Source organism: Benincasa hispida, chromosome 6 (assembly GCF_027475165.1).
Source record: "Benincasa hispida cultivar pf3 chromosome 6, pf3_genome.v1.1, whole genome shotgun sequence".
Classification (NCBI taxonomy): Eukaryota; Viridiplantae; Streptophyta; class Magnoliopsida; order Cucurbitales; family Cucurbitaceae; genus Benincasa; species Benincasa hispida.
In genome coordinates, this window is record NC_143483.1 from 40,437,709 (window position 1) to 40,450,217 (window position 12,509).

A 12,509-nucleotide genomic window follows, 5' to 3' on the forward strand; every position below is an offset into this window, starting at 1 on the left:
ACAAGAAAAAGACCTTTCTATAGTTTTTCACAGTAGCCTTTTTCAATATAAGCTATAAAAAAAACCTAAAACTTTCAAGACAATTTGTGTGCGCATAAAAAGAGGTGAGAGGGAAAATTTTGGGCTGAAAATTTATGTTGTTGAAATTGGGGGTAAGTTCAAGAATAATGTATTTTTAAAAATAAATAACAAAAATAGGGTATATAGGAAAGAAATTACAAAAGTAAGGTGAAGGGAAAAAGTATTGACAAAAATAGAATAGCAAAATCGTGTACCCAGTACACGATTTTTATGTCAGCTAACAAACTCGTGGACTCTTCCACGAGTTCCATATTTTATTATTTTTTATTACTTTTTGATTTAAGTGGATATAAAGGGGAACAAATATATTTGAATTTCACGGTAAAACAAATTTATGTAAAAAAAATCTACTGTAAAACAAATCTATGTGAAAAAATGATTTAGTCTTCATTCGTGGCTAGAAATTTGATTCAATTTTTATTTTACCGTAGACTTTTAAAAATTTAAATTTCACAATAAAAATTCTCCAAAAATTAAAAAAAAAAAAAAACACTAAGAAATAAAAGAAGACAGAAGTTGGGAAAAATGTGAAAAAAATAGATTTGGCCTTAATCCATGGTTAGAAATTTGATTCAATTTTTATTTTATCGTAGGCCTTTAAAAATTTGAATTTATTCTTCGAAAATGCAAAAAAACACTAAAAAATAAAAGAAGAAAATGGAAGTTGGGGGAAAATGTGAAAAAAAAATATAGATTTAGTCTTACTTCGTGCTAGAAATTTGATTCAATTTTTATTTTACCTAAATTTGAATTTAAAGATTATCTGAAAATGCAAAAAAAAAAAAAAATAAACTAAAAAAATAAAAGAAGAAGATAGAAGTTGGGGGAAAATGTTAAAAAAATATATATATTTAACCTTAATTCATAACTAGAAATTTGATTCAATTTTTATTTTACTATAGTCCTTTGAAAATTTGAATTTCACATTAAAAATTCTCCGAAGATGCAAAAACACCAAAAAAAATATAAGAAGACAGAAAAAAAAAATTAACCTTAATTCGTGGTTAGCCTTAAATCATGGATCGGGTGCACGATTTATGTGCCGAAACTCATGCACCCCATCCACGATTTCACAATCCTATTATTTTTTGTCAATAGTTTCAAACCATCCTCATTTTTGTCAATAAATATTAAAATAACATTATTTAAAAAAACAAAATCTTGAAATTGTCCCTTTCTTTTTCCAACTTCTCTCTTTTTTGTAAACGTTGAAAGTAATTTTAGCTGAAGTTCGTTCTCTTCTTCCAAATCTCTCACAAAAATAGTCGACACCCATGTCTCTTTTTTCCTCATTCCTCTCTTCTACCTTCTTCCCCTCTTTCCCCTCACATCGACCATGTTTATTTTTTCAATCAACCACACAAATTTCACTCGATAGTGAAACTACGACTTCAACCTCCAAACAAAGATGAAGTTGAAATTTATTTTCAGGTCCTTTAATTTTTCCCTTAATCTTTTCGTTTCTCCTTTCTACTTTTTGGAAAGACCATGTGGTATCTTGGTATTGCTTGAAAATGATCGATAGTGCTTGAAATCGCTCGACAGTACTTGGAAACCCATCAGAATGCTTTTTCTTCCACCTAACAAGAATATGGAAGGTGCGTTGTTTGATCTTATACGATTAAAAATTCTCTTTTGTCAGATTGTGGGTTTTCTTCCTGAATTCTTGAAAAAAAAAGAAAAGTATGGGATATGTAGTTTACTTCTATGTGTAGGTTGTGATGGTTTTTGTGAAATTTGTTCTTCCCCCAACTTTCTTTGAGAAGTGGTCCTAATAATGCTTGTTTTTTATGGGTTGGTTCCTATACAAAGATGTTTTATTTGGAGAATTAGATGATCGGGATGTTGAGTCGGGTTGCAGAAATCGAGTTGAGGTGGGGAGGGATATTGCATGCCAATTGTTTGTTAAAGTGGTTGAAGAATTTAGACAATGCTTGGTTTATGAAAGAAATATACAATATTCTGCTTGCGGGATGTTTAGTAACCTTAAACAAAATATTAGACAACGACTTGAAAACTTTCAAACATTTGTCTGATTTATAATTTTGTTTTATTTCATATTTGATTGGATATTGCTAAAATACATCTAAAATAATATTTTGATTTAACAAAAGCTAATTTTTTTTTTTTTTTTAAAAAAAAACTTTTCTAGGCCATGTTTAAGATCCCATATCATAGTTGTTAGTCATCAAGTTAAGAGAAATTATACATGCTTGAAAGATATTCGTAAAGGATCAATTTCATTTGCTTGGACAATATTTCGATTGTCTCTTAGCTTTTATACACCAGAAGGAAGAAAAAAAATTGAAGATTTACGATGCAAGTTGTACAGTGGTTAACGATTGAGTGATGGTTTTGTTGTTGATGATTTAGAGCTATTCTTCAAGTCTCTACAAAAAAATGAACCTTGATCCAAGAGGTGACTTACCAAATGGCAATTCCACATGAACAAAAAAACCCAGAAGGCTCTGACTCACAAAGACCTCACATCGAAAATTTTGCCGTCTTTTTTGTCATCTTCGCAAGGTTTTTCTCTTTCTCCCATTTCATTACTTATTTTGACTTTAAGTTTCATAAGAATTCATCAGTAATGGTAAATTCTTGCTTTTATTTTGGTGGCATTGATTATATAGGTTGTGAATATTTGTGGCTATTGTTGCAGGGTTTTAGATCCCCAAAATCTGGTAAGTATCTAGTTGATGCTAGTTTTTGGTTTTGTTAGTTATTGATTTATTATTATTATTGTTGTGTAGTATTGTAAAGTTACTTGATATGTTCGCTCATTGGAGGGGGGAAGGTATGCATTCTACTTTGGTCTCAGTCATTGGATTTATTGTCCTTTCATATGAGTGTACATGAACTTTGAGATGATGCTTTCTATTATTACACCTCCAGTTTTTGTTAGTTTTGTTGTGCCTTAGAGTACTCGAAAAGTGTTAATGTGGTTGTTGGTTCCTTTGTGAAGTTTCTATTGATTTTGCTAAATATGTTGAGACCACCAAGCCTTTCTCTACTTCTTATCCCCTCCATAATTCAAATTCTGCAATTTTGCATGTTAGGTTCTCTCACTGTCTTTGTACTTATTTGCTCAAACATGTCAGTGTTCATGTTTCTTGTTTTGTATATAAAATGGTGAATTAGAGTCTATGTTTTGTGGTTGTTATCTTGTAGAACATTGGGATTGATCTGCTCTATTTGGAGTACACCTTCAGAGATGTGGAAGAATCTGAGAGTTTAAAAACTAGATCTCAAGATGGGAGTTCGAACAAGAATGTAAGCCAAAATAGTCAAATTGAATTAAGATTGTTTCCCAGTACACCAAATGAAAATAACTAGGTTCTAAATGGACCGTGAATTCTAACATTTAAACAAAATTTGATATTTACACATAATTAATATCCATGTTATAAATTTTTAGTTTTCAATTTATTAAATTTAGAAACATAAAGTTTTTTCTTTCCTTTCCATTTGTCTTTTGACTTGGGATGGTCGAATTTATGAGGATCTAGGACTAATCGGAAGTAACTTGAGACATCTTTTTCTCTCATATAGAAAAGAATAGATGGGTTTCTAGGATGATGTTCTAATTACTACTTTTTTTTTTTTTTTCGTGCTTTAGGTATTCCTCAAAGGAATTATGACACATTAATCATGTTGGGGTTGATGTCCTAAATCTCCTAGGTCTTGTACTTTGTAATTATAATATACAAACATTTTATTTATTTAATAAAATATGAGATATTTTATTCGAAATTTATTAGCATTAACGCACAAACCAATAAACTACCATCCAAGCTTATCTTTTATAGCTTAAATATATATGTAAGGAGTGGATCATGTTTAAATGATAATCCAAATGGTCTGTAGATGGATAAAGTTGGATATCTTATCTGAAAGAAATCTTTTATTCATAGAGATCCAGTGAGTGAAAGCGGATCATTCCAAATTTCATTGTTAAAGAACTCAAACAATTACAGTCTAAACGGAATAGATTATGCATATACTATAAATTACAACATGCTTCTTATAAATGAACAAACAAGGGATAGAGTATACAAACCTTTGAAGAACCTTTCTTCAAGTATCCCTCTGATCGTTCAGCCACTGGTTCAATAGCACGAACTCGAACGCAACGATCAAAACTCGATCTCAACGAACGTCTGGATGAACCTCGATCGCAATCGAGTTCAACTCAATCCTCGATCCTCGAATGGAACTAGAACACCACCACAAGAGTTACCTTGGTATTGGGCTCTGTGTGACTTTGGATAGAGGAATCAAGGAGGTAGACGATCGAATAAGTGGGAGATGGATGAAGTCTATCGTATAGACTTTACTACTCGATCGTGTAGTACTGAGTCACTATCGTATAGTAAACTCGATACTTGATCGTTTAGGCTATGAGACACTATCGTTTAGTAAAACACTTTTACTCGATAGTTAATTCTTTTGTCAAACGACACAAAATGAATCATCAACCAATTTTGGAAAACCATTTTCTTTTTATCTCACAATTACCATAAAACTTCCAATAACCTCTCACTCAAATCGGTTATTAAAGAAAAAGAATAATTATCATATAATTAATATATTATAAATAAATATGATAACCAACTTATCATATTATATTTATAACCTATAGTTTTAATATTTCATCCTATGAAACATATAAATCATAGTTCTTTTTCTATGTTTTGGTATTTAATATAAATCATATTTATATTAATTCCTCTATTTAATGCATCTAATATATCATATCAATTATATCACATATAATTTAATTAATTTAATTATATCACATATAATTAAATTTCCTCTTGTTAATTTGATCACTTCAAATTAACCCAAAATCAGATTCTCAACTTGAACCTATTGAGCTACCAAGGGGATCTTATGAACCTGTAACTTGAAGCTCAACGGTACGTAAATAACTAACTAAACTCTTTAATCACGAGGTTCACCATCCGTTAACTGTTGGTCATTCTACTAAAGACCAGCAGTTGCACTCTTCGCACTACAAATCTATTTTTGTGTTCATATGACCAATCAATAGTGCGATGACCCATCATAAATCCCTCGTAAGTACAGTTGGGTCAATTTATCGTTTTGCCCCTATAGTTACATCTAACTCCTTAGTACTACTGATTCCTCTAATGAACAATAAGTCATAGTCCTAGTATGACTGAGTCCTCTCTTCCTAAGAAATGGTGTGACCACTATATTCAAGACCCGGAATCAACCCTTATTGTAGTTGAGTTCTGTCTTGTAGTTGAGTTGAGTTCCCCAATTAGACGAATTTCCAAAATGGTAGGCTTGTTAAGTTGGCAATCTGGGCACTCTCACCCATACAAATCAAAGGACTGCCCTCATGAGCAAGATTTTTCAACTCACTTAGGATTAAGGTCATGTCACCTATGGTCATCCTAGTGAAATGTAAGTCTCAATTATGAACGGCGTTATATAAAGAGACTAATCATTTCGTGGTCCGGTCTTATACAAACTCTTTATATAGGATACCCTCGCTCGCATGTCTCCACATGAGTGGTCAGGATCAGACCATTTGTAGTACTTTACAACACTTGTAACATCTATAAAGCAGGTCGTATCCGTAATGTCACCAGGATAATGTACCCTCCTTTATTCTTATACTACAGACCATTTAGGTTATTACTTTTAAGACATGATCCACTTGTATGTCTCTATATACATGCTTAAGTTACATGAAATAACCACGGATCTTAGTTTATTTGATTGAGTAAATGCTTATAAAATAACACTTATTTTATTAATAACAATATATTCATAAAGTGTTTACAAACTATGAGACTACCAGGAGAATTAGGACATCAATCCCAACATTATCCTTGTGACACTACGAATATGACCTGCTTTGTAGATGTTACAATTATTGTAAACTACTACAAATGATCTGGTCCTGATCATTCATGTAGAGATATATGAGTGGGGTGTTCTATACAAAGGAGTTTGTATAAGACCGAACCACGAAATGAATAGTCTCATTATATAATACCGTTCATAATAGAGACTTACATTTCACTAGAATGACCATAGGTGACATGACCTAAATTCTGATTGAGTTGTGAACTCTTGCCTATGAAGGTGGTCTTTTGATTTGGGGATTTGTCTGATTAGGGAGCTAAAAACACAACTACACAAGACAGAATTCACTTCTTCTCTAACGTCTGGATAAGTAGATAAATTGCTCTCTTAATGACTGATTTCGAGGCTTGAACAATGTGGTGTCACACCTTCTCTTGGCTGGAGAGGGATTTAGTCATAGTTTGACCATGACTTATTGTTTATTAGAGGGATCAGTGGTACTTAAGAAGTTAGATGTAACTACAAGGGAAAAATGGTAATTTTGGCCTAGTTGTACTTACAAGTAATTTGTGAAGGGTTATTGCGCTTTTGATTGGTTATATCCAATGGATAAAGAAATATATTTGTAGTGCAAAGAGTGTTATTGTCAATCTTTAGTAGAGTGACTGACAGTTAATGGATGTTGAATAATTTAATCAAATGAGTTTAATTAATTAGTCACGTAACTTCAATCTACAAGTCCATAAGATCCCTTCTGTAGCTCAACCGGGATTATTGAGAATTAGTTTTGGATTAGTTTGAATTGTTCAAATTAATTGAGGAAATTAATTACATGTGATATAAGTAAATTAATTATGTATGTGATATAATTATATAAGGTATTTGATACATTATAATATAAAGTTTATTTTAGAGGAAATAAATATTTGAATATGATTCAAATATTAATTATATGGATTTGACTCATAATTAAATTTAGCATAAATATATTAAATACCACAAATGATTAAGAGAATTAAAAACTATAGGTTATATTGTATTTGATACAATATAAAAACTATAGGTTATGTGTTATATTTGATACAACATATAGTTATATATATATATATATAGTTATCTACATTTATTTTAAATTTAAATTTCAAAATTAAAGAGACGGAGTTACAATTTCCTCCCTGTAATTCTCTCCATCAATGAGTTGGTGGTGTAGTTTTTTACGTAGAAGTTTTTTTTTTTTTTTTTTTTTTTGGTTCTATCTTCTTCTTCAATGAGAAGTGTGAGAAAGCTTATGGTCCTTATCCCTAAGAAAAAGAAACCCCTCTCTCCCAAAATGTCTTCCCCTTCAAAAATTCAAAGGCCACACACTCCTAAGAAATTCGCATCCCAAAAGAGAATACGGAGGTCTCACTTGTGGTGGTGCTCCTTGGATTTTTGTTCGTTGGATCGTGGCTGGAAGAGGATTCGTGAAGAAATTTTTTGTCTTCAAGGGTATGTATTCTTGTCCCTTTTCCCTCTTAACGTATGCTATGAATTTTCTGAATTAATGCATAATTATTTTTTCGTATGTAAAATTCTTGATTCTGTGAAAAATTTAAAATTGGGTCGTTCCCCATTTCCGCTATGGAATTTCACAGTTCCTTCAATTAGTATGAGTGTGGTTTTGGTCCCAATTTTTTTTTTCCAATTTTCTAGAATGAATTTACAGATCTGATGGTGGGTAGCATTCAGTATGTTTTCATTAGGTGAAGGATTATGATTTTTTTTGTTTGCAATTATTGAAATTTTTTTGGATTGGATCATATTTTTACAGCTTTATTTTACAAATTTTGTTTGTAAGAGCCCTTTGTCTTTGGGCATAAATTGTTATAGAGCCTGTATTTCTTTGTTTTTGAGTCGATCGTGATCATTCCGGTGGTTTTCTAGAGAAATTGAGGCCAAAATCAAAGAAATTTTGAAGGAAATCACAACTGTACATTGGCTTCTGTATAGTAGCATTGCAACGTTAGGTTACAACATTGCAATACTCCGAGACGGAAAGAATGAACCAGTTCGCATGCAGTTCAGTTTGTGGCTCAATTGGTATGTGTTTGGTTCACTTGGTTCAAGTGGTTCATGGCCGATTTGGGTGCTCGATGGTCCAGTTCGTATGGTTCAAGACCTGATTCACTTGTTTTGAACCCGTTGACTAATAAGTTTGTAACAGTTAGTTTTTTTAATTAATTAAATTAACATAAGTATTATATTAATTTAACAAATTTTTTAGGTGTCCAATCCCGGTCCAATAATTGTTTTAAATTATACATATGATGTATGATTTATTTTATATATTTACATGTCATAATGTATGTCATATAGTAAAATCCTATCATTGGTTATGCATTATTCATGCATCATTTATATTATAAATGTTATAATATATAGTTGAATGATTTTATTTTATAGCATACTCATGCATCATATAATATTATAATGTATCAAATACCAATGTCTATGTTTGTCTTAAAGTTTGATCTAGGCAAAGCTTACAACTTTGTTGATGTGGATCACCAATGTTTGTAGTTTTATTATTTTCATTATGCATTGTTGGGCTTATTTTTTAAGTTTTCTTGAGGATGCTTCTCTTTTTACCTTGAAAACCTTCTATTTTTCTTCAATCATCTATAACTCTTTCCTCTCTTGTTTTAAATGGAGTTGAACTTTAGCAGTTTAAAAATGAATATTTGAGTAATTATTTGTGATTCTTTTGCTACTACCTTCAACTTATTGATGCTGTGCATCTTAAAAAAAAAAAGTCATTAATTGGTTGCACACATATTTTTTCACCTTAGCTTGGTGGCATTGAAGTTTGAAAACAAAAATCATTACTTTTGTTTATTTGCATCACTGAGGGGTGAAAAAATATTTGGCTTCTTTTACAGCTTCTGTCAAAGCAATAAATTTTGCTTCTGTGGTAGAAAGTGCTACTAATATTTCCTTCAAACTAAAAAATATACCATGTTAATGATATTCTCTTGTCCATGGCACCAGCAAAGTTAAAATCTGATTAACCTATTAGATTCAGACTAGTTGTGTCAGGATGTTTGTATAGAAGTCCTCTCTTCTGAGTACCAACAACGTATCTTAGTACCCATTTAGTAGCTTCCCAATGTGCCTTCCCTAGATTCCCCATATACTTGCTCACTAAGCTGGAATATTGAGCTAAATCAGGTCTTATACACACCGTTAAATACATTAGGCTACCTATTGATGGGATTAAAATCCCGAGCGGAAGCGTGTGAACGCCTTGCATCCCATAAATCGATTTTTACATTAACAAAATCAATGTACTAAAACATATTATGTGTAGAATAAACATGTGAAATAGCATGCTTTAGAGAAATGAAAGAACCATTCTTACCTTTATAAATTCTCAAGCTCCTAGAATGATCCTCCCGATATTCCAACAAACGATGCCTCCAACGATCTTGAACACGAACGTCTCATCGAACAATCTTAAGCTCCTAGAACGATCCTCCCGATATTCCAACAAACGACTCCTCCAACGATCTTGAACACTACGAACGTCTCTTCAAACAATCTTTAACACAACCACGAGAATAACCTTGTTATTCTCGAGGATTCCAATAGAAGGATAGGTGATATCAACCTATTAGAAGAGGGTGAGGAGGAAAAATCATTGGGAGAGTAGAGAGGATTTCTTTTAGTGGCTTAAGGAAAAATTTGCACAATGAATGCTTCTTTTTTCAAAAGGGTCATAAGGAAGACTTTATATAGAGAAGGGTCAACCCCATTCTCCAAGTCTTTTTCCATTTTTCTCTTGTGCACAACTAATTAAATAACACTAATTTAATTAATTAGCACATTAATTAAATAACTATTTATACATTAAATCCAATTTAACATATATATATATATATATATAATTATCATAAACATCGCATGTTATGTGCAACACCTTTCTATTTATTAATTAATTTTTTGTGAATCTAATTCAATTAAATTAATTATTTAATCTCATTCAATGCTTCTTTCCAACTTAATTTGAATTATAGATCACATGCATAATCAATTACATATTAATCATATTAATATACAATTTCCTCAAATTGATTTGAACAATTCAAATCATTCCTCTTTAATTCCTTTAGTTAGCTAACAAGGGTATCTGGTAGACCTGTAATTCAGAAGCTCCAACGATATGAGATTAATTGGCTAAACTCATTAACCAAGTTAATCAATATTCGTTAACTTTAGGTACACTCTACTAAAGACCCACAACTGCACTCTTCTCACGACAGGATTGAAGGATCTCAATATGAGAGTTCCATGAGCGGGCTTAGATCTATCCGATTTCACAGTGACCAGAATATAAACAATATATATTCTATACTAACAGTTATGCATAATAAACTTATCAATAGCATGCTCAGAGTACGATAAAATACAGAGAAAGGGGTTCATACTAGAGGAAGACGATCTTCTTTTGTGTGAACCTACAGCAGTGGAAAACTCCATCAATCTACTAGCACCCGGCAGTCTCTCGACTGTTATTGCATAATCCGAATGTACACGAACGAGGATTCGGGGACAACACCACCACCAAGGAAACCCAGGTATCCTCGGCGTCAAAAACCAAAAGTGTGGGCTCTAGTTAGTTTGGTAGAGGACGGAGGAAAGAGTATCGTGTAGACGATAAGCGCACATAAGAAGAATGCTGTTATCGTATAGTGGGGACGCTTCTCGTATAGTAAAACTACATGATCGTTTAGGAAAAACTGGACGATCGTTTAGAAAGTGGTATACGATCATTTAGGGAACGAGTGAACTATACGATCGTTTAGACGAAAGAGAATCTATCGTATAGACTTTCGGTGATTGATATTTCATGGTTTCTTTTGGGGCGCGAGGTTTCAAATTGCACGAATGAATTCTCTACAAAAATGAAAACGATTTTTAAATATCAACCCACGGTTACCTTAACCTTCACAGCCCACGTTCACAAGTTCATACGTGAAAAAAAATTGGTTAATTATTAAATAATTAATCAATTCAACTATTTAATATATATAATCATATTATATTTATATCCTATAGTTTGATATCATATATCTACTATAGATTTTTCCTCTACTTGATATAAATCATAGTTATATCTAATTTCCTCCAAAATAATGTATCTCATACATTTAGCCAATTATATCATATATAATTAACCAGTCCAATTATATCATATAGAATTGAACTTCCTCTTGTTAATTTGAACATTTCAAATTAACCCAAACACTAGTTCTCGACTTTATCCAAGCTACCCAAGTGACCTAATAAACCTGTGGCTCGAAGCTCCAACGGTACGTGAATAACTGACTAAACTCTTTAGCCACAGTGATTCAACCGAAGACCAACACCTGAACTCTTCTCACCACAGATGTATTTTTGTGTCCATTGGATATAACCAATCATGAGTACGATGACCCTTCACAGATGCTCGTAAGTACAGTTGGACCAATTTACCATTTTGCCCCTGTACTTACATCTCACTCCTTAAGTACCACTGATTCCTCTAATGAACAATACAACATAGGCCAACTATGCATGAACAACTCTCGGGCCAAGAGAAGGTGTGTGGTGCCACATTGTTCAAGCTAGGAATCAGCCCTTTAGGGAGTCATCTATCTACTTACCCCTGCCTCAAGGAAGGAGTGAATTCCATCTTGTTTAACTGAGTTTCCAGCTCCCAAATCACACGTATCCCCAAAATTGCAGGTTTGGATCGGCGACTTGGCCATTCGCACCCATACAAATCAAATGACCGCCCTCAATGGCAAGAGTTCCCAACTCACTCAGGATTGAGGTCATGTTACCTACGGTCATCCTAGTGAAGTGAAGTCTCTATCATGAACGATGTTATATAATGAGACATTACCCTTCGTGGTTAGGTCTTATACATTCTTTATATAGGACGCCCCCGCTCTCATGTCCCCAACACGAATGATCAAGATCAGATCATCTGTGGCAAGTCACAACACTTGTGACCATTCCACAAAGCGGGCTGCGTCCGTAGCATTACTAAGATAAGGTTTCCCTCCTATATCCATATACTACAAACCATTTTGGTTATCACTCAAGACATGATCCACTTGTATGTCACAACATATATGCTTGAGTCACATACAGATAACCAGGGATTTTATGTTTATTGGTTTGTGGTAAAGCAAATAAAACATGTAAATGAGCAAAACAACAAGATGTGAAGTAAATATCATATATTAACAATCACAGGTGTTCATATAGTTACAAACTACAGGACACGAGACTTTAGGGCATCAACCCCAACAAGGATATTTCTGTGTCCACGGATATAGACCAATAATAGTAAGTTAGTCTTTCACGAGTGTTCGTAACTCCAACCAAACTCCTTAAGTACTAGTGCTTCTCTAATGAACAACTTGTTTATGGTCCAACCAATAAATAGAAACCCCTCTCGGGCCAATGAGAGAGTGGGGTCCTTTGTTCAAGTCCAGAGACACCATTTAAGGGAACACTCATCGACTTACCCTGAAGACAGGAAGGAGTGAATTCCATCTTGT

At 32.9% G+C, this 12,509-nt stretch overlaps 1 long non-coding RNA gene across 4 annotated transcripts; it reads left to right on the forward strand.

The window, feature by feature from the left end:
• The first annotated feature begins 1,294 nt into the window (after positions 1 to 1,294).
• LOC120080434 (uncharacterized) lies at positions 1,295 to 3,787 on the forward strand. Of its 4 annotated transcripts, none has more exons than XR_016530277.1 (4): positions 1,295 to 1,679; positions 2,455 to 2,607; positions 2,715 to 2,765; positions 3,253 to 3,787. It is a non-coding gene; the product is annotated as an uncharacterized LOC120080434 (long non-coding RNA). The 4 variants fall into 4 exon arrangements; XR_016530275.1 differs by having other exon boundaries at positions 2,744 to 2,765; XR_005482511.2 differs by having other exon boundaries at positions 2,715 to 3,787.
• The last annotated feature ends 8,722 nt before the right edge of the window (positions 3,788 to 12,509 follow it).